Genomic DNA, 20,696 nt, shown 5'->3' with positions numbered 1-20,696 from the left:
TTTACTAGCCTAGGTTTCATTCCAAGTAAGGAATGTTTATAATAAGAGCTTTACTACCAGAGTTGGAGTTACCGAGAAAGTAATTTACTTTTTCACAAGGGACTTGCCAAGTTTCTTAGCAATTAGTGTATGCAAGTATTTGTGGAGGGGGAGCTATTATAACAATTTGTTACCCTATGCTACTGCTCATGCCAACTTGCAAAGTATCAAGGTACACTTAAAGCTGTGAATACAATTTAAAGTTAACCTACTTGGTAGCACTTTTAGGTAACTGACAGAAACCAATGTAAATCTTTCCTGTGAGGATACACCTTCATTGTAGGCCTTAAAGAAATCCTATTAACAGTCTTTTAAGGATAATGAATAATACACAGTCAAAAATAACCTAGTGCTGGGCACAGTGGCATATGCCTATAATCCCAGTGGTTGGGTAGGCTGAAACAGCCTCCTGTCTCGGGAGTTCAAAGCCAGCCTCAGCAAAAGTGAGGCACTAAGCAACTCAGTGAGACCCTGCCTTTAAATAAAATACAAAATAGGGCTGAGGATGTGGCTCAGTGGTTGAGTGTCCCTGAGTTCAATCCCTGGTAGTCACCACCCCCCCCCAAAAAAAATTATGTAGGAAATAAAGTGCTATCAATGAGAACCTGAAGAAACAACAGCAGAAATAGATCCACAAGGACTTTAATTATAGAATTATCAGAACAAGATTATAAAATATTTATGCTTTCTATGTTCAAATAAAGAAAAGAAAAAGTAGAAATTTGTGGGGACAAGGGCATGCAGTACTGCATACATGGCATACCTTAAGGGCGTCTGAGTGGCAGGCCACTGAGGCACGGGAGCAGCAGACCGCTTACCCATAGGCATAGCCCTGGGTGTGAGGCCATGTGTTGCAGTTCCTGCGCTTGCTCCACAGCCCACTCCTTGATTGGTCACTGCAAGGACAGTTAGCAAGAAAGTGTATTGGTGGCTGCCTGTAATCTGCCTAGCTACTGCCTGAGTATATATACATGATAACTGAGCAATAAAATCAAACCAGCTTCTTGCTCGGTCTCTGGAGGTCTTGATTAGCAACTCTGCAGCCACACTCTTCTCTATCCTGTTCTGTGGACCTCCTTGCTGGATGAGAGAGAGCCTACGCAATAATTTTCCAAAAGTGTCTTACCTTATTTTGAAAAAATAGTCAAAATTTAACCCTCAATGGTTGGGTTTAAAAGTTGGAAGAGAAAATTAATAAATTGGAAGATAAGTCACAAGAAACTCTGTAGAAAAAGAAGAAGAAGAAGCTCTCTAGAATGTGACAGAGAAAAAAAAGGCCAAAAATTTGGAAGTTAATGTATATGAAAGAGAGAATGATTAGGTCTAACAAGCACATTAATGGAGAATCAAAAAGAAAAAAGATGATAAAAGGTAATACTTGAAGAAATAATGGATGAGAACTTTCCAGAATTCATAAGAAACCAATCAGCAGATTCAAGCAGTTTAATGAATCCGAGAGAAATAATAAACTATTTATAGGGTTAGAAAAAAAGAATTAAAATTAAAGATCAAAGTAAATAAAAAGTCAGGTTAAGTTCTTAGAATTAAAGTGTTCTAAGATCCTTGTATTGTCTAGATCAATTCCATATTGGTAGAATATATGTTGTAATTTTAAGGTAACTTATTAACATAACATAACAGTATTTAACAAAATCTAGTAAAAGGGAAAAAGAAAATGATTAAAACATTTTATCTAAAAGCAAGAAAGGAGAGGGGACAAAAAGATGGCAGAGTAGAGGAAAGCTGCATTCCAACCACACCATGGCTCAGGACCAAAGCATCAGGTGCACAACTTCTCAGCGAGGTGATTAAAAAAAAAAAGGACTTCACTAAAACTCAACATTGGTCTCTTAAAGTAGCTTAGGACTCAGCTTGGTACAATAAACAAAGAAAAAAGAATATATTGGAGCTGACCAGGCGCTGTGGTGCAAATTCACCGCAGAGGAAGGAGGAACACAGTTTTGGTACAGAAAAACCTGAGATTAAAAAATGCCACCTAGCTGCACTGTGCACCTGTGCTTGAAAAGTGCACTCTATAGCTCAACTCATCTTGGAGAGCTGAGAAGAAGCCCTGGAGATCAGAAACAACAACAAACATAACCACAATATCCTGGCAGGCACCTATCCTGTGGCCTAGGCTGTGTCAGCGGACTGAGTGAAACAGTTGCTGAGTAGACTGTACCCAGAGATATTCAAGTTGGAAGGGCAAAGGGGAGCCCAACTAGCTTCTCCTTTTTGAAGTGGTGCTTCTCAGTAGCAGAGTGGAGGATTGGCCTGGCCTCCTTGCCTCACGATTGGTTTTCTTGGCAGGATAATAAGAACCAGATGCACATCAGGATGGGCTACTGTCAAGCCCTACAGCTGGGTATTTAATCTCTCCAAAGCCAGTACCACCCAACAAAGCCCCTGAGTCTAGGTCAGACCTAAAGTCCACCTCCTGGAACTGCCCTCACAGAACTCTGCAGAAGCTGTACCCTGGGAGTGCACCAAACTGGTTTGAATGGACAAAATGCCAACTGACAGTACTTCCTCATTTATCCCAATTTATACTGGTGAGAAGGGAGGCTAAACCTTGTACCAAAAGGCTTCAATGTTAAGCCAATCCAACTGGCAGCTCAGACAGCAACATAAAAATAGGAAGGGGTTCACAATCCTCACCTCTTGCTCTATCAATACATAACTCAAGAATAACTGGAAAGAAAGACAGTTTTGACCACCTCCATGGAGACAGTTCCTTTATTCTTCATTAATTTTAAAATTTATTTTATTATTCTTTGTGTGTACACATGTGTGTGAATTCTTGTTGTGCTGCTGATTGGTTCAAGGACATATATACATATACTTGTTTCTTTTTCTCTCATTTTTAACATTTTAAAAATGTAATTATTTTTTCCTAGAACTGTCTTTTGCAGGTTCAAGTTTGTTGGTTTGTTTTTTATTTCATATTTTGGTTTGGTATTGTATTATTTTCTTTTTTTTTTTAAAAGAGAGTGAGGGGGGGAGAGGAGGGGGGAGAGAGAGAGAATTTTTAAATATTTATTTATTAGTTATTGGCAGACACAACATCTTTGTTTGTATGTGGTGCTGAGGATCGAACCCGGGCCGCACGCATGCCAGGTGAGCGCGCTACCCCGCTTGAGCCACATTCCCAGCCCTGGTTTTGTATTATTTTCATTTATTTATTTCTCTTGTTTCTCTTTCTCCTACTAACAGTCAAATTCTATTGTTCTCTCTCAATACTTTGCTTCTTCTATTTTTTCTCCTTTTGTACAAACATTACCCGCTATATCTCTTCTGCAGTCTCTGTTCACTTTTTGAAACTGTAAACTCTTTTCAAACTTCTAACACATTGCTTTGCCCCTAATTAACTGTATTTTTACCATATTTCAGAACTAACTGGATTATATAATTCCTCCCCCGCCCCTCACACTGATACTATCATTACTGCTGTGGATGATATATTTGACACCTGCTGTTTGCTTTAAAGCCAGTTCTAATCATTGTTATTGTTTTTACTGTTGCCAATTGCTGAACCACCATTCCTGTTTATTATTGTTGAAGATGTCATAGTAGGAACTGGGCATTTACTTTAACAATATGTCTTTTTTTGAGGGGGCGGGGGGTACCGGGGATTGAACTCGGGGCAATCGACCACTGATCCACATTCCCAAACCTATTTTGTATTTTATTTAGAGACAGGGTCTCACTGAATTGCTTAGTGCCTCACTTTTGCTGAGACTGGCTTTGAAATTACAGTCCTCCTATCTCAGCCTCCTGAGTCGCTGGGATTACAGGTGTGCACCCACCACACCCAGCAACACTGTGTCTTATTTGCAAGGTTATTATTATTGTTTATTTCACCCCATTCTATGAGATGCTGGGAACCTACAGGAACACTAAAAGTTCCCAGATCAGAGACTCTGCTGCTAGAGTAAACATTCCCTGACATTACTCCAATTAAAGGAGATGAAAGACCACTTTAATAAAGAAATAGAAATAGTGAAAAGAAACCAAGCAGAATTTCTCGAAATGAAAAGACTCAATCAATCAAATTAAAAACTCACTTGAAGGCATCACTAACAGATTAGAATGTGTAGAAAATAGAATCTCAGTTCTTGAATACAGAACTTCAGGCCCTTAAGACAGGGCATGTGATTTTAGGTACACAGAGTGCAATAAAGGAAAAGAAATTATAGAACATGACCAGAATATACAAGAAATCTGGAAAACACTAAAAGACCACACCTGAGAATCATTGGGATAAAAGAGAAGATCAAGATACAAACTAAAGACATAAAGAACATTTTAAATGATATAATTAAAGAAAACTTTTCACATATGAGAAATGAAATACACATCCAAGAGGCTTACAAGACCCAAATAGACCTAGTCAAGTGAGAAGCTTGCCAAGATATAATCAAAATGCCTAACATAGAAAATAAAGAAAGAGGGGCTAGAATTGTGGCTCAACGGTGGAGCGCTCGCCTAGCACGGGCGGGACCCAGTTTTGATCCTCAGCACCACATAAAAATAGACGCATTGTGTTGTGTCCATCTACACCTAAAAAATAAATATTAAGACAAAAAAAGAAAGAAAATAAAGGAAGAATAGTAAAAGCTGCAAGACAAAAGCATCAGGTCACATCTAGGGGCAAACTAAAAAGGCTCACTTGTGATTTCTCAGCTCAGACTTTAAAATCAAAGAGGACCCGAAATGAGATATTCCAAGCCCTAAAAGAGAATAACTGCTAGCCAAGGTTACTAAGGAGCAAAGCTCAGTTTCAAATTTGAGGGGCAAATAAAACCTTTCCACAACAAAAATAAACTAAAAGAATTCATGAGCACCAAGCCAGCACTACAAAGACTACTCAAAGATAAACTGCACAAAGTAGAACTAAAAAACAATTCCCAAAGTCCAAAGAGTTCAATAGAAGAATAATCCATTAAATGAGAATTAAGACAGGTTAAAATACAGCAAAAAACCAAAATGGCAGGAAACCACAAACACATATCCATACTAATGCTGAATGTTAATGGTCTCAACCTCCCAATTAAAAGACATAGATTAGCAGAATGAGTCAAAAAATAAGATCCAACTATGTGCTGTCTACAAGAGACACATTTTATAGGAAAAGACATCCACAAGCTGAAGTTAAAAAGATGACAAAAATATTCATGCATCTGGTATAAGAAAACAATCAGGAATAGCTAGTCTCATATTGAATAAGGCAGATTTCAAGCCAAAAGTAATCAGAAGAGAACAAGAAGGCCACTATATCCTTGTAAAGGGAACAATCCAACAAGAAGATAAAACAATAGTAAACATTTGTGGCCTAAATGTCAACACAACCAATTATTAGGAAAAAATTCTCCATGACATCATATCCCACATAGACTGTGACACAATACTACTAGATGGGGGGCTGGGGATGTGGCTCAAGCGGAAGCACGCTCACCTGGCATGCGTGCAGCCCGGGTTCGATCCTCAGCACCACATACAAACAAAGATGTTGTGTCTGCCGAGAACTAAAATAAATAAATATTAAAAAAAATTCTCTCTCTCTCTCTCTCTCTCTCTCATCAAAAAAAAATTACTACTAGATGGTTTCAATATACCCTTATCACCAATAAAAGGTCATAAAAGCATAAAATTAACAAAGGTATCTCCAATCCCAATAACACTACAAATAAATGGACCTAATGGATGTCTGTAGAATACCCTACTCCCAAAATAGCTAAATTTATGTTCTTCTCAACTATGCATGGAACTTTTCCCAAAATAGATCATATGCTATGCCACAAAGTAAATCTTAGCAAATACAAAAAAAAAATTGATATAATCCCATGTATCCTATCAGATCATAATGGAATAAAGCTAGAAATCAACAGCAAGAAAAATAATAGGAACCACATAAACATATGGTGATTAAACACATGGAGATTGAAGAATGGATCAAAGAAGAAATGAGAACAGAAATCAAGAAATTCTTATAAGTGAATGAGAACAGAAATAGAACATAACAAAATCTCTGGGACAGCAAGAAACCAGTTCTAAGAGGAAAATTTATAGCACTGAGTGTCTACATTAAAAATTAGAGAGATCCCAAATAAATGTTTATGTTCCAGCTCAAGTCCTTAGAAAAAGAACACACTAACCCCCAAACCAGTAGAAAACAGAAAATAATTAAGTTCAGAACCAAAATCAATGAAATTGAGAATAAGAAAACACAATCAATTCAACAAAGAGTTGGTCCTTTGAAAAGATAAATAAGATTGACAAATCCTTAGCCAAACTACCCAAAAGAAAATGAGAAGACCCAAATCAACAAGATCAGAAATGAAAAAGGAGATATCACCACAAACCCTTCTGAAATTCAGAGGATTATCAGAACCTATTTTGAAAATGTATACACCAATAAGCTGGGAAATCTAGAAAACATCAACAAATTTCTAGATACATATGACCTGCCCAAATTGAAGCAGGAAGATATAGAAAACCTAAATAGACCAATATCACATAATTAAATTGAAACAGAAGTCAAAAACCTTCCAAAAGAAAATCCCTGGAGCTGGGATTGTGGTTCAGTGGTAGAGTGCTCGCTTAGCCCCTTAGTACCACATAAAAAAATAAATAAATAAATAAATAAATAAATAAATAAATAAAATGAAGATATTATGTCCAACTACAACTAAAAGAATACTTAAAAAAAAAAAAAAGCCCAGCACTTGATGGATTCTCAGATGAGATCTACTAGACCTTTATAGAGAACACCAGTTTTTATTCCATGAAATTAAAAGAGAAGAAACACTCCCAAATACATTTTATGAAGCCAGTGTAACCCTGATACCAAAACTAGACAAAGACACACTAAGGAGAGAAAACTACAAACCATTATCCCTGATGAACACAGATGCAAAGATCTTTAATAAAATATTAGCAAACATTCAAAACCACATCAAAAAGATAATACACGGGCTTGGGTTGTGGCTCAGCAGGAGAACGCTGACCTACCATGTGCAAGGCACTAGGTTCGATCCTCAGCACCACATAAAATAAATAAATAAAATAAAGATATTGTGTCCAACTACAACTAAAAAAAATTTTAATAAAAAAAAAAAAAGGCTGGGCATGGTGGTGCACATCTGTAATCCTATGACTCGGAAGACTGAGGCAGGAGGATTGAGAGCTCAAAGCCAGCCTCAGGAACTTAGTGAAGCACTTAGCAACTCAGTGAGACCCCTATATCTAAATAAAATACAAAAAAAAGGGCTGGGGACATGATTCAGTGGTTAAGTGCCCCTGGGTTCAATCCCCAGTACCAAAAAAAAAAAAAAAAAAAAAGATAATACACCATGATGAAATGAGTTTTATTCCAGGGATGCAAATCTGGTTCAACATAAACAAATCAAAAAGTGTAACTCACCATTTAAGCAGAATTAAGGACAAAAATCACATGATCATCCCAATAGATGCAGAAAAGGCCTTTGATAAAATCCAATACCCTTTCATGTCAAAAATGATGTAGAAGCTAGGAATTGAAGAGATTTAACATCATAAAGGTCATTTTTGACAAACCCAAAATCAACATCATACTAAATGGAGGAAAAAAGTATTTCCTCTAAAATCAGGAACAAGACAAGGCCATCCACTCTCACCACTCCTATTCAATATAGTCCTTGAAACATTAGCCAGAGTGATCAGGCAAGAAAAGGAAATCAAAGGGATACAAATAGGAGAAGTGAAACTACTTCTGTTTGCTGATAATATATGATCCTGGAAGACCAAAAAAACTCCACCAGAAGACCTTTAGAGCTTATAAATGAGGTTAGCAAAGTAGTAGGATACAAGATCAACATGCATAAGTCAATAGCTTTTCTATATTCCAAAAATAGTTCAGCTGAGTAAGAAATCAGGAAAACCATCCTATTCACAATAACCTAAACAACAACAACAACAAAAAACTAAAATAAAAAAACAAACATGGTTGGGGTTGTCGCTCAGTGGTAGAGTGCTCGCCTGACATGTGTGAGGCCCTGGGTTCAATCCTCAGCATCACATACAAATAAATAAATAAAATAAAGGTATTGTATCCATCTACAAATAAAAAACAACAACAACGACAAACCCCACCATTTTAGAAATTAAATCTAACCAAGGAGACAAAAGAGCTTTAAAATGAAAACTATGGAACACTAAGAAAGAAATTGAAGAAGACCTTAGAAGATGAAAATACATTTCATGTTCTTAGATAGGAAAAATCAATATTGTCAAAATAGCCATACCACCAATGCAATTCCCCATAGAAATACCATTAATAGTCTGCACAGAATTAGAAAAAACACTTCTTAAATTCACTTTTAAGAATAAGAGATTCAGAGTAGCCAAAGCAATACTAAGCAAAAAAAAGAAAAGCAGGAAGCATCACAATGCCTGATCTGAAATTATACTATAGAGCTGTAGTAACAAAAACAGCATGGTATTGACATCAAAATAGTCATAAAGACCAATGGAATAGAACAGAAGACACCCCGACAATTCCACATACCTACAGCTGTCTGACATTTGACAAAGGTGCCCAAAATATATTATGGAGAAAAGACAGTTTTTTTAACAAATGATGCTGGGAAAACTAGATAACTCTATCTAGTTATGCAAATCTGGTTCAACATAAACAAATCATTCCATCATTGTAGAAAGTTCTATTGACATAGGCAATGACAACTTCTATGTTAGTATTTCTAGCCTAAATTTTTCTCCTGAGAAATGAAATTAGAACCCCTATTTCTCAAAATGGATCAAAGACTTGGGAATTAGACCAGAAACTTTATAACTGCTAGAAGAAAACACAGGGTCAACACTCCACCATATAGATGCTGGCAAGTCACCTTAACAAGATCCCCCAAAATGCAAGAAAGAATTATTAATTGGGATGCCATTAAACTAAAAAACTTCTGCACAGAAAAGGAAATGATGAGTGAGAGAGCCTACAGAATGGGAGAAAATCTTGGCCAGCTACTCCTCTGATAGGGGATTAATTTCCAGAATATACAAAGAACTCAAACCCCCCAACACAAACTAATTAGTAAATGGGCAAAAGAAAAACAGCATCTCAATAAAAGAAACACAAAAGGACAATAAATATATAAAAAATGTTCAACATCTCTAGCAATAAGGGAAATGCAAATCAAAACTACACTAAAATTTCCTCCCACTCCAGTCAGAATGGCAATGATCAAGACTATGAGAAATAATAAATGCTGGCAAAGTTGTGGGGGAAAAGATACACTTGTACATTGTTGCTTTGGAAACCAGTACAGAAATTCCTCAAAAAACTAGGGGTGAAACCACCATATGATCCATTATCCCACTCCTTGGTATTTTCCCAAAAGACCTAAATTTGGCATATAGCCACCTCAATGTTTATAGCAGTACAATTCACAATACTAAATTATGGGATCAATCTAGATTCCTGTCAACAGATGAACACATTAAGAAATTGTGACATATATATATATCCCCTCATTTAATTTAGTCCTATTGGTGACAAATGTTTATATATATATATACACACACACACACACACACACACACATACATACATACACACACAGAGAAGTTCTACTCAGAAAAAAAAAAGAAAGAAAGAAAAAGAAGAAGAAGAAAATTATCATTTACTGGTAAATGATGGAAATGGAGAATATCATGCTAAGTGAAATAAGCCAACTTACCAGAAACTTAAAGACAGCATATTTTCTCTCATATACGGAAGCTAGACTAAAATAAGGAAAAGAGTGAGGGGAGGACACAAAGAACCAATCAAATATAAAACAATCAAATATAAAATAATAGATGAGCAAAAGGAAGTCTAATTGAATAGAGGAAGAAGAATGAAAGAGGGGAAGGAAAAGAAGGGATCATGAACTGAAATCAATTTCCTTGCATGTATGAGTTTGTTGGGATGAACCCAAGTACTATGTATAATTATAAAGCTCTGATAAAAAATATTTTTAAAAAGCAAGAAAGGTGAAAATTAAAATAGATGAGAAAAAAAGAAAGCCCAAGATAAGTAAGATCCTCTTATTCTTTCTCAAATTTATGCTAACATGTCTATCTTTCCTATCACTACACAGAAGTTGTTTTTCTGGATCACCAATGACCCCCATATTGATAAATGACTCAATGGTCATTTCTTAGTCTGTAAAAATTGACCTATCAGAAATATTTGCTTACAGGGATCACTCTCCATCTCCATGATCAAAGAAATTCACTAGGCATCTAGGTTTTCTACCTATCTCACAGGTCCCTCCTACTTCTCTTGTCTCCTTTACTGTTTGTTCCTCATCTCTTAGATCTCTTTGAAGTTGCAAAATTCCAAGATTCAGTCTTTTCCGTCTACTCTCAATCTCTTCATAATTTTACCCAGTCTCATGGTTTTAGTACCACTGTTTGTGTTGCCCAATAAGGTAGCTACTAATCACATGACTAAATTTAAATTATGTAAAATTAAATAAAGTTAAAAATTTAGTATCTCAGTCATAATAGTTACATTTGAGGTACTCAATAGCCACTTCTAGCTACCATATTAGACAATATTAGACAATGTAGAAATAAAACATTTTCATCATTGTAGAAAGTTCTATTGACATAGGCAATGACAACTGCCGTGTTAATATTTCTAGCCTAAATATTTCTCCTGAATATCAGACTTACATACTAAATTGACTACTCAACATCTTTACCTGGATGTAATATACAACTCAAAACTAACATGTCTAAAAATTTATTTTCTTCTTCCAAAATTACCCCACCCATTGTTTTCCTCATTTTAGTTGTTGGAATCTTTTCCTTTGCTTAGGCTAAAGTTCTTGGAATCATACATCACTTCTGTTTCTCAGTCTGCATTCAATCCATTAACAAACTTATTGGTTTTTCCTTCAAATATATCCAGCATTTGACCACCATCATTACTTACCAAGTTACTACAACTGCTTTTAAAGGAGCTCCCTGCTTCTACTCTTTTCTCCCTATAGTCTATGTTCCAGACAGCAAGTAAAGAATTGTGGAGAGATGTAATAAGGAATATGACCTCATCCAACTACTTGTCACATTTGGTGGGAGTGCACTGGCACCCAAAGGGCAGAAATCAGGGATGCTGCTAAACATCCTACAATGCATAGGACAATCTCCTTCCAAAAAAAAAAAAAAAAGATAATTCTAAGGCTGAGAGAACTTACTCTAGGGGGAAAATAGGAGATTGTGATTAGGGGGCCTTATATGGAAATGGCAGCATTTCATTTCTTTAACTTGATTCTAGATACATGGCTTTTTGCTTTATAATTATTCTCTTCTTTCTATCTTCTCTCTCTCCCTAAACTTCCCCCCCCACTATACACACACATACCTTTATGCACTTTTTTGTATATATATTTCATAATAAAAAATGCAGAGAGAACTGAGTAAGATTTAGCTCAGTGGCAGAGCATTTGCCTAGCATGTGCAAGGCTCTGGGCTTACTCCCTCCATCAAAACCAAGACAAATGCCATACCTTTTTCCCTCACTTTGTAAGTTACTATTATAATATTCATTTTATAGATAAGAATATAAGGCCCAGAGAAGAGAAGCAACTAATCAAAGTGTTAGAATCAAACTGAGGCAGTCTTAGTCCAGAACCTGCACTGTTTGCCCCATATGCTGCACTATCTATCCTGTTCTTTCTCTTTGCGTTTCACTTTCTTCTGTTTGTTACTGCCCAGACCACTTAAAAATTACAGTTTCATTGTTGTCATATTTGTTGAATGGATAATTATGTCAACTTATCCTAATTTTCCAGATGTCACATTTATAGAAGAATAGAAATAAAATTTTTGAATCAGAAATCCTGTATTTACCACTTACTAGCTGTATAATCTAGCATTAATTATTGAACCAGTTTAATTAATTATTAGTTATTAATTATTTGAGATAATTATTAATAATACCATCTAACTGGGTTGTCAGAGAATTAGCATACTACACTTACCAGTTTTCAAGAAAATAAATGTCTAGGTATATTATTATGATTCTCAAATACCAAATGAAAATACTTGGTTTTTAACAAACGTAGCCTTTTAAGGTCTTTTTCCTCTTTTTTTGTACATCTGCAGATGGAACTCAGAACCTCAGGTGTACTAGTACTAGACAGGCACTCTACCACTAAGTCACATCCACATGCCCCACCTGAGATCTACCCTTTAAGTGAAAAATTCTTCAATAATGAACAGTTATGCAAATGTTAATCTGCCATTGGTTTTGAGATTCAGAAGCCAGTAATAATGTTTCTTTTTCTGTTTCTTCCCTTTTCTTTCCCCTTTCTACTTTATTGCTTGATATTTAAACTAGTAAAACCCCTCATTTAATTTAGTCCTATTGGTGACAAACAAATGTTAAAGAAAAATGTGAAAGCAGTACCTTATGAAAGTAATATTTCAAAACAATAGAGGGGCTGAAGGTATAGCTGGTAGAGCACTTGCCTAGTATGCATGAGGCCCTGGGTTTGATCCTCAGTGGCAGAAGAATAATATAAGGATAATACAAGGAATTTGGGAATAACTTAATCCTGAAAATCAACTTTTTTTTTTTTTTTTTTTTTTGAGATAAGGTCTTCCTAAGGTACCCAAGTGAGCCTGCCCGAATTTCCAAATCTTGTGCTGCCTAGGTGGACCTAGCTAATTTTTTACCTTGCACTAATCTTGCTTATCTTTGAGGAGAGGAGGCCAAAGGCCAGAAGTTCTCTTCGGGTAGGCTAGCTAAAACTTGTTAGATCTAAGCGCTGCCAGAGCTACAGCCAGCCAATCTCTAACTTCATTTCATCTGCAAGCTAAATGACAACCCCCCACCCCCTCATGATAGTTGATAGTTGCCATGACCCAAACCAGAAAGAATCATAAAGAAACGAAATGAAGTGGTGTCTGAATTCCTGGAAACTCTTTGCCTAGTCCCAGAAAAGACATAAATAAGCCCTCCCTTTTATTAGCTTCTCCCTTCCCCTCATTTTTCTCCCTAAATCTATACACTCCCAACACCCAACGGACAGGAAGTTGGTATAGGAGTTTATCTCCCACTTCTATTCTTGGCCAAGAATAAAGGTCTTCTTCACTGCTCAGTCAGTGCTTGGTCTTGCTATTGGTTCCACAATTCCAAGAGAGAAAAGGGACCTAGCTTTTGGAGTCAAAAATTAGTAATATGCAGGTTGGTTTTAAACTCCTAGGCTCAAGTGATCCTCTTGCCTCAGCTTCCCCCAAGTAGCAGTGACTACAAGCATATATCACCATGTCTGGCTAAAATACATAAAAAAAAAATTATATCTCTAAATTCATATGTATAAACATTTAGAACCATGGCAAATACTACTCTGTATCAGAGCTTGTTATTATTATTTCTGAACTTAATAAAACTAAGCCTAATGTAACTCTATTTTGCAAGGAGGAAAACAACCTATATATTAAGTTGCTAAAAAATGCTAGAGGGCTGGGGGTGTAGCTCACTGGCTGAATGCTTGCCTGGCATGTGCAAGGCCATGGGTTCAATCCCCAGTACCATTAAAAAAAAAAAAGAAAAGAAAAGAAAAAAATGCTAGAGAAAGAACCATATTATTCCTTAACCCCAAATTGCTAAAAAAACAGAACCTTCAGAAAGATTTGTTTATATTATACACAATGATTAAGCTTATTAAGTAGTGCCTGAATCTTACTCTTGGCTCTGCGTTTGCCAACTGTCACTTTGGACAATTTATTTAAATTCCTTAAGATTCACCAGTTTGGAGGATAATAAAATTATGAGTCTTACTGGGCTTGATATTTAAATGCAATAATACATGTAAAGTGCCTGATACACAGTGAATATATATATAAAAAAAAGCTATCATTTTCATTATGAGTTTGGCTCTTCAAAAGTAACTATAAAAGAAATCTGCATTGGCTTACTTCAGGCCTGAATAAAATCAGTTAACATACCTTCATACCCTTAGAACCATGGGAGTGAACTCAGCAAGGTTAAAAAAAATTAAATGGGGGCTGGGTTGTGGCTCAGTGGTAGAGCGCTTGCCTCGCACTGGTGAGGCCCTGTGTTCAATCCTCAGCAGCACATAAAAAAAAAAAAAAAAAAATTAAATGGTTGACCATCATAAAATGAATGAACTGCCACAAACAGAAGAATGGTACCATATTAGAGGAAAACTCAAGGAAAAAAAAACAAAAACAAATCGATGGAAAGGCAGTGGGAGATGGAAAGATAGAAATAAATTTTACTTATTGAATGCCTCCTCCTGGCCTAATGGCTTACCTGGTATTGTTTAATTTCAATTAATCATTAGAATTTGGAAAATAAGTATCATATTCATATTGAAAACAGACAAAGAAAGAAAAGAAATTGAAGGTCAGAGAAGAAATTTGTCCTAAAATCACTTAGCTAATAAAGTTTGGGATTAAAACAAGTCACTCTGATCTGATCCCAAATGTTTTTTCTACTTGATATATGCCTCAAGAAAGAATAAGATTACCTAAAAGACAAAAGAAACATCTATAAATCAGTTCTTTCTTTTTCTATTTTCCTTCTTTTTTAAAAAACAAATCTATTTGTAAATAAAAAAGAGCAATAAGGGGCTGGGGCTGTAGCTCAGTTGTAGAACACTTGTCTCACATGTGTGCACTGGGTTCTATCCTCAGTACCACATAAAAATAAATAAATAAAGATACTGTGTTCACACACACAAAAAAATTCAGTCTACTGTTATATCTTAAAAAAAAAAGAACAACAACAAATAAAAAAAAGCACAATAATATATAAAATGGCAAATAGTCTTAAATTATTTAAAACACAGCTGGGACTAGGATTGAAAATGCATGCCTGGGTATCCAGACAGCAAGTTGAACACAATGAAATTTGTTTTCTTGAAGTCAACTAGTTTAGATGAATCTATTTCCTATTGCAAACTTTTTTGTCTCAAGGTTAGGTATTCTTTAGGCAGCAACAACACTTCTAGTGGCAGTGAAACAGGAAAAGGACAATAGCCAAGTAGAGTTGCAAAAAGACACCTGCTTAAACAACTGTAGAAATAGATGGCTACTCTTCAAAATTTACTTTGTAACCAATATACTCTGCCATATAATTTAATATGAGAATGTGACTGAGTTTAGAGAGACTAGATCCTTTTAACTCCTGAAGATTATATTTTAACTACAGAGTGAATGCTAGGAAAACAGGAAAGAGAAATTTAGAAAGATTCTGGAATTTCAGTCAGCCTTACCAAAAAATAATAATAAAGGATAGGAAAATTTAAGTGTTATTTGGGAATTAAAATAAAGGTTCTAGTTTATTAATATATGAATATTTGTTTTGAACAAGCCTGAAATTTTGTGCCATGGTAAAATCATTTATTTCAAGGAAGCAGAAAACTGACAATATCTTAGCAATTTAAGTAATTAAAGTTGAGGAGTCCAAAGTCCCTGGTGCCTTTTAATAAAATATTTAATAATTTTCAAATAAATATGATGAACTTGAAAGGAAACTGGTAATTTTCAGTTGCCTCAATTAGCCTGAATGTCAGATTTCCCTAGAATGTTGTTTAAAAGCAATTTAATGCCTTTTTAAAATATCTTAATGAGAACTATAAGGGCTGGGGATATAGCTCAGTTGGTAGAGTGCTTGCCTCACATGCACAAGGCCCTGGGTTCAATCCCCAGTACCACCACCAAAAAAAACAGGAAAAAAGATGTTCAGTTTGATGAGAACTATAAAATATTTTGGAGTATGATGAATTAGATTGAGAGGTGAATTAGAGTTCCTTAGCTATTATTATATAGATGATAATGCAGAAAAGTCTATCAACGATTAACTAAAATGCTAAATACTCTTCCAGTATTTATTTGCATAGATAAATATGTTTATTTATTAACACTGCTATGATTTTTGGTAAATATGAAAGATGACATAAACAGACATATTCACTTCAATATTTCATTCAATACTTTAGCTTTAAAACAAAGTCACAGATGTGAGACTATTAAGTCAAAGCTAAGTTAACCAATAAGGAGTTCCTAATTGTTTAAGATTGGTTTAAAATGGAGTCCTACTATGGTTTGCATATTTGTATTCCCTCCAATATTCATAATGGAACTTAATTGCCAATGTTATGATGTTAAGAAGTGGGGCCTGAGCCAGGTGCTGTGGTGCATGCTTGTAATCCCAGGGGCTTGGGAGGCTGAGGCAGGAGAATCGCAAGTTCAAAGCCAGCCTCAGGAACTTAGTGAGGTGCTAAGCAACTTACTGAGACCTTGTCTCTAAATAAAATACAAAAAAGGACTGGGGACATGGTTCAGTGGTTAAGCACCCCTGAGTTTAATCCCCAATATCAAAAAAAAAAAAAAAAAAGAAGAAGAAGAAGTGGGGCCTGCCAGGCACAGTGTTCATAGACCTGTTGTCCCACCTATTTGGAAGGCTGAGATAGAAGAATCACTTGAGTCCAGGAGTTTGAAACTAGCCTGGACAACAGGACAACAGGAAGGGACCCCTTGTCTCAAAAAAAAAAAAAAAAAAGGAGATGAGATGACTAAGTATTAGCTCTTATAAAAGGGCAAAAGGGAACTAGGTGGGACCCTTTTTACCCTTCTATCCCTTCTAACATGGGACACACATGCATCAATTTGCAATAGAATACCAACAAATTTAACTATGGACCCACCACACAATTATTTATATGTTCTTTCTCAAAGGCTAAAAATTTAGTCTTCCCGAATACATATGTGTTCCATGGTAGAAGGGAGAGAAAAATACCAAGAAGGCATCATTTTAGAAGGCTCTCACCAAACACTGAATTTGACTGTAGGTTGATCTTGACTTCATGCTCCAAGAACTGTTAAATATAAATTTGTTATTTATAAAATATTAAATTTGAGGTATTTCTTAGAGCAGTATGAACCAAGTGAGATAGGTCCCAATAAGAAATCAATGGTTTACCAGATAAATGTGATAACTTGAAATGTTATTTAAAATGTTGGTGTCTTTAATGAAGCACTTATTCTCTTCAAAAAGACATAGAGAGGGGCTGGGGTTGTAGCTCAGTGACAGAGTAAGGGAGTTAAATAAATTTGCCACTGATCTTTCAATTATGGACTTATACAGAAGAAAACACATATGCCATAACAGAAATACAGGCCTGGTAGAAAATTTTAACTTCTTATCCTTTTTCAAAACTTTAATGGCATTTTATCTTTTTCTTTCTTTCTTTCTTTTTTCTGGTACTGGGGATGGAATCCAGGACCTTAAGCATGCTAGGTAAGTGCTCTACCTCTCAGATACATTCCCAGCCCTATTCTTCTAAACAAATATTATAGAGTATCATTTTAATTTGCAATTCAGGTTGGTATTCCTATCTTTCTGTGCTAATTTTACCCATTATTGTAAATATTTAGGGTATTATAAAATAAATTTAAAAATCACAACAGCAATTTTTACGTATGTAACTGCAATAGACAGTACTTAAGATTATGAGGGAAAAAAACGATTTTCTAACTGTTCTCAGAGCTCTAAATAGGAAAGGAAGAGTAAACCTTGTTTTCTTAGAGGCATAGAAACTATAGGTGCTATCTTTGCTATCAACCTTTTATCTTCATATGAAGAATTGTAGTTGTTTAAGGCAGAAATTTTTCTTAAAGTTACGTATTTAGGGTTACTTTGGACTACGAAAAGTTTAAATAAAAGCCTTTCCCCTGAGCAGTTGTCTATTATTCTGTGTATGTCAACTCAATATCATGTCCCATAAAGGCATTAAAAAGAAAAAGGCAAGCTGGGCTTGGTGGTGCACAACTGTAATCCCAGTGAGTAGGAGCCAGGTGGACTGCAAGTTTGAGGTCAGCCTCAGTAACTTAGGGAGCCCCTCAGTAACTTAGGGAGCCCCTCAGCAACTTAGCAAGACGATGATTCAAAATAAAATAGGACTGAGGACCTGGCTCAGTGGTTAAGCGGCCCTGGTTTCCAAAAAAAAAAAAAAAAAAAAAGAGGCGGGGGAACTCAGTGTATGGCTCAGGGGTAGAGGGCTTGCCTAGCATGCATGAGGCCCTAAGTTCTATCTTCAGCATCGTGAAATCGTGAAATGGGTTCCTCTAACTCGGGGGGATCTCAGTTTTCTCATCTGTAAAGTGAGGCGAATGCTCTCGTCCAGATGTTCTCCCAGCTCCAGTATTCTTAGACAGCTAACATATCAAGCCACCCACTATCAGGATACTCAACTAGCACTAGTCAATCTCGTGACAAGCGTGCGAAGCGCTTACCGGCGATGGCCCTCCAAGCCATCTGCGGTCCTAGCTCAAGGCGAAAAGGGGCTTCCGTCCTTAAACCCTGTCGCCAGCTATTCTCCACTCTGAAAAGAGAAGGGTACTCGGTTCCTGCAAAACCCCAACTCACCTTCTCTCACCTGGGGGTCAAGATGTTCATCTGCCTTACCACTTAACACTTGCCTTTTCCCCAAGGTTTCAGTAGACGCCCGCTTCCTCTCCCGGGGGCTCCCTGACTTTACCCGTGAGGAGGCGAGGAGCGCGCGCAGCCTCCGGGGAGCAGCCTCCGCGCCCCTGGATTTGGCTTTGCGGCTCCCCCAAGAAGCTGCTGTGCCGACTCGCCACACCAAAAAACTAGCGCAGGTGACAGCCGGCTTCGGCGCAAGCTCAGCCCTCCCAGCCGCCTCCCGTCGGCTCCCTGCCCACCCTCAGGAGGGGATAATTCGTTTGCAAGATCAGAAACGTGCTCTACCTGAGCAGGCCAACTGGACGGGAAGGCGTAGACCCTTTTCCAAACCCTCGCAATTCGCGGCCGCCGGTCTATTAGTCACCCAAACAGGAAGAGGCAATGGCTTGGGCCGCGGTGACCGGCGGGCAATGGAGTTCTGTGTGCGCCGGACCGGCGGCCTCTGTCAAGGCTCGGCCGCCGCGGACTACGACTCCCAGAAGACCCTGCGGCTGGGCGCTCCTCAGGCGGAGCCGGGCCGGCGTCGGGAGGAGCGCGCCCCTCGCGCAGGTGTGCGGTCCGGCAGGCGCTCGAGGCTCCAGGGCACCTGAGAGGAGAGGCCCGGTCTCCTGTGGTATTTACAACCTCCGAGGCGCTATGAGAAATCGTTGATGGGCAGTCCCCACGTCGGGCTGACCTCCCTTTGTCTGTCTTCTCAGGCTTTCGCGGCTGTTTTTGTATTATGTGGTCACGTGCTTGGACCTTACAGAAACCTATCCGACCTGGTTTTGAAAAAAAGAAAGAATAGAAATTAAGAAAGGGAACCAAATAGAATTGCTGAGTTGTCCATCGTATAGACATTTAGGCTGGTTTTCTATGTATTGATAAATTAGTTTCTAAACTAAAAGACTTTGGGGAGATTTTAGCCCCCTTCTTCCCAGCAGATTTCCCAAAGCCAACGCAAATAAATATACAACCTAGGTAAAAATAATGTGATTGTTAGAAAAGTCAACTGAAAGTAAATCCGTGAAAACCATATAGCAACCCCTAAGCCCTTCCTACATAGGCAGCCAGTGGCTCATAGAAATAAACCAGCAAAAAAACAACAACAAACCCCAAGCAAACAAAAACCCCAAACCAACAATATGTGCTGTAACGTCATCAAGAACTAAATTTAGAAATCCATTTAACAAATAGCACTGAATGTCAAGTATTTTACATATATTTCCTTTTAAGCCATTATCACAATTTTGTAAGTGTATATTATCTCTGTTTCACAGGTAAAGAAACCGTCTTAAACCAGGCACTGTGGTGGCAGATGCCTGTAATCCCAGGTACTGGGGAGACTGAGGCAAGAGGATGGAAAATTTGAGCTAGCCTAGGCAGCATGGCTAGACCCCATTTCAAAGAAAACAACCCCTCCACCCCCCCAAAAAAAAAGTCTTAAAAGAATTTAAGTGATTTGCCAAGGCTAAACACCTTTCAAGTGGCAAAATATCTGTAATTCAAAAATTAAGGTCTTATCCCAAAACCTGTGTTTTCAAACTTTATCAAATACTGGCTCTGTTATTGAGGACCCAATGAATGCAACCTAGGTGATTTTGTGTATGTTGCCTTTAAGAAAGATAAAAGTTACTTTGTTGATGATGTCTATCTAGTGCTTTTGCAACTGTTCTCTGGCCCTGCTTTCAAATCAACATTACATTCTTTTGATAGCTTCAGTGATAGCAAAATTTTCTTATTCTCTGCATTCCAAACTGAGAAAAATAAGATGGGGAAGTTCAGAAGTAAGTGATATGGAGTGTTGTCCACAAAAGTAGCAAGTAGGGAACTTGGTAACTTTGTCCATAAAGGCAATGAATAAGCTGGCAAAACTATTGGAATTGCCTTTTTTTTTTTTTTTTTTTTTAAGAGAGAGAGAGAGAGAGAGAATTTTTTAATGTTTATTTTTTAGTTCTTGGCGGACACAACATCTTTGTTTGTATGTGGTGCTGAGGATCGAACCCGGGCCGCACGCATGCCAGGTGAGCGCGCTACCGCTTGAGCCAAATCTCCAGCACCCCCCCCCCTTTTTTTTTTTTTTTTTGAAACTAGAAATAATCATTTTTTAAAATCTTACAACAGCCAGAGAAATACTGGGGGAAAAAAACTACTGAATTTTGGTCAGAACTCTATGGTCATC

General features: G+C 37.1%; 1 protein-coding gene and 1 non-coding gene across 6 annotated transcripts in view; one reads left to right on the top strand and one right to left on the bottom strand.

Annotated features, from left to right (window-relative positions):
* Slc38a9 (solute carrier family 38 member 9) overlaps nt 1–18,900 on the bottom strand; it is a 105,102-nt gene extending 86,202 nt beyond the window's left edge. For 4 of the 5 annotated variants that reach the window (XM_076857279.2, XM_076857282.2, XM_076857281.2 and 1 more), the window contains exon 1: nt 18,821–18,900. The gene's annotated coding sequence lies outside the window, so the exon portion shown is untranslated. Of the gene's footprint in view, nt 1–802; nt 870–18,820 lie in introns of those variants that run through there. The other variant, XM_076857280.2, reaches the window with a different exon arrangement.
* On the top strand, nt 15,695–15,767 carry Trnav-cac (transfer RNA valine (anticodon CAC)). Its single transcript has one exon. It is a non-coding gene; the product is annotated as a tRNA-Val (tRNA).
* Nucleotides 18,901–20,696: the final 1,796 nt, after the last annotated feature.

Source organism: Callospermophilus lateralis, chromosome 5 (genome assembly GCF_048772815.1).
Source record: "Callospermophilus lateralis isolate mCalLat2 chromosome 5, mCalLat2.hap1, whole genome shotgun sequence".
In the NCBI taxonomy this organism is placed as follows: Eukaryota; Metazoa; Chordata; class Mammalia; order Rodentia; family Sciuridae; genus Callospermophilus; species Callospermophilus lateralis.
This window is presented reverse-complemented; position numbering and strand designations above follow the sequence as displayed.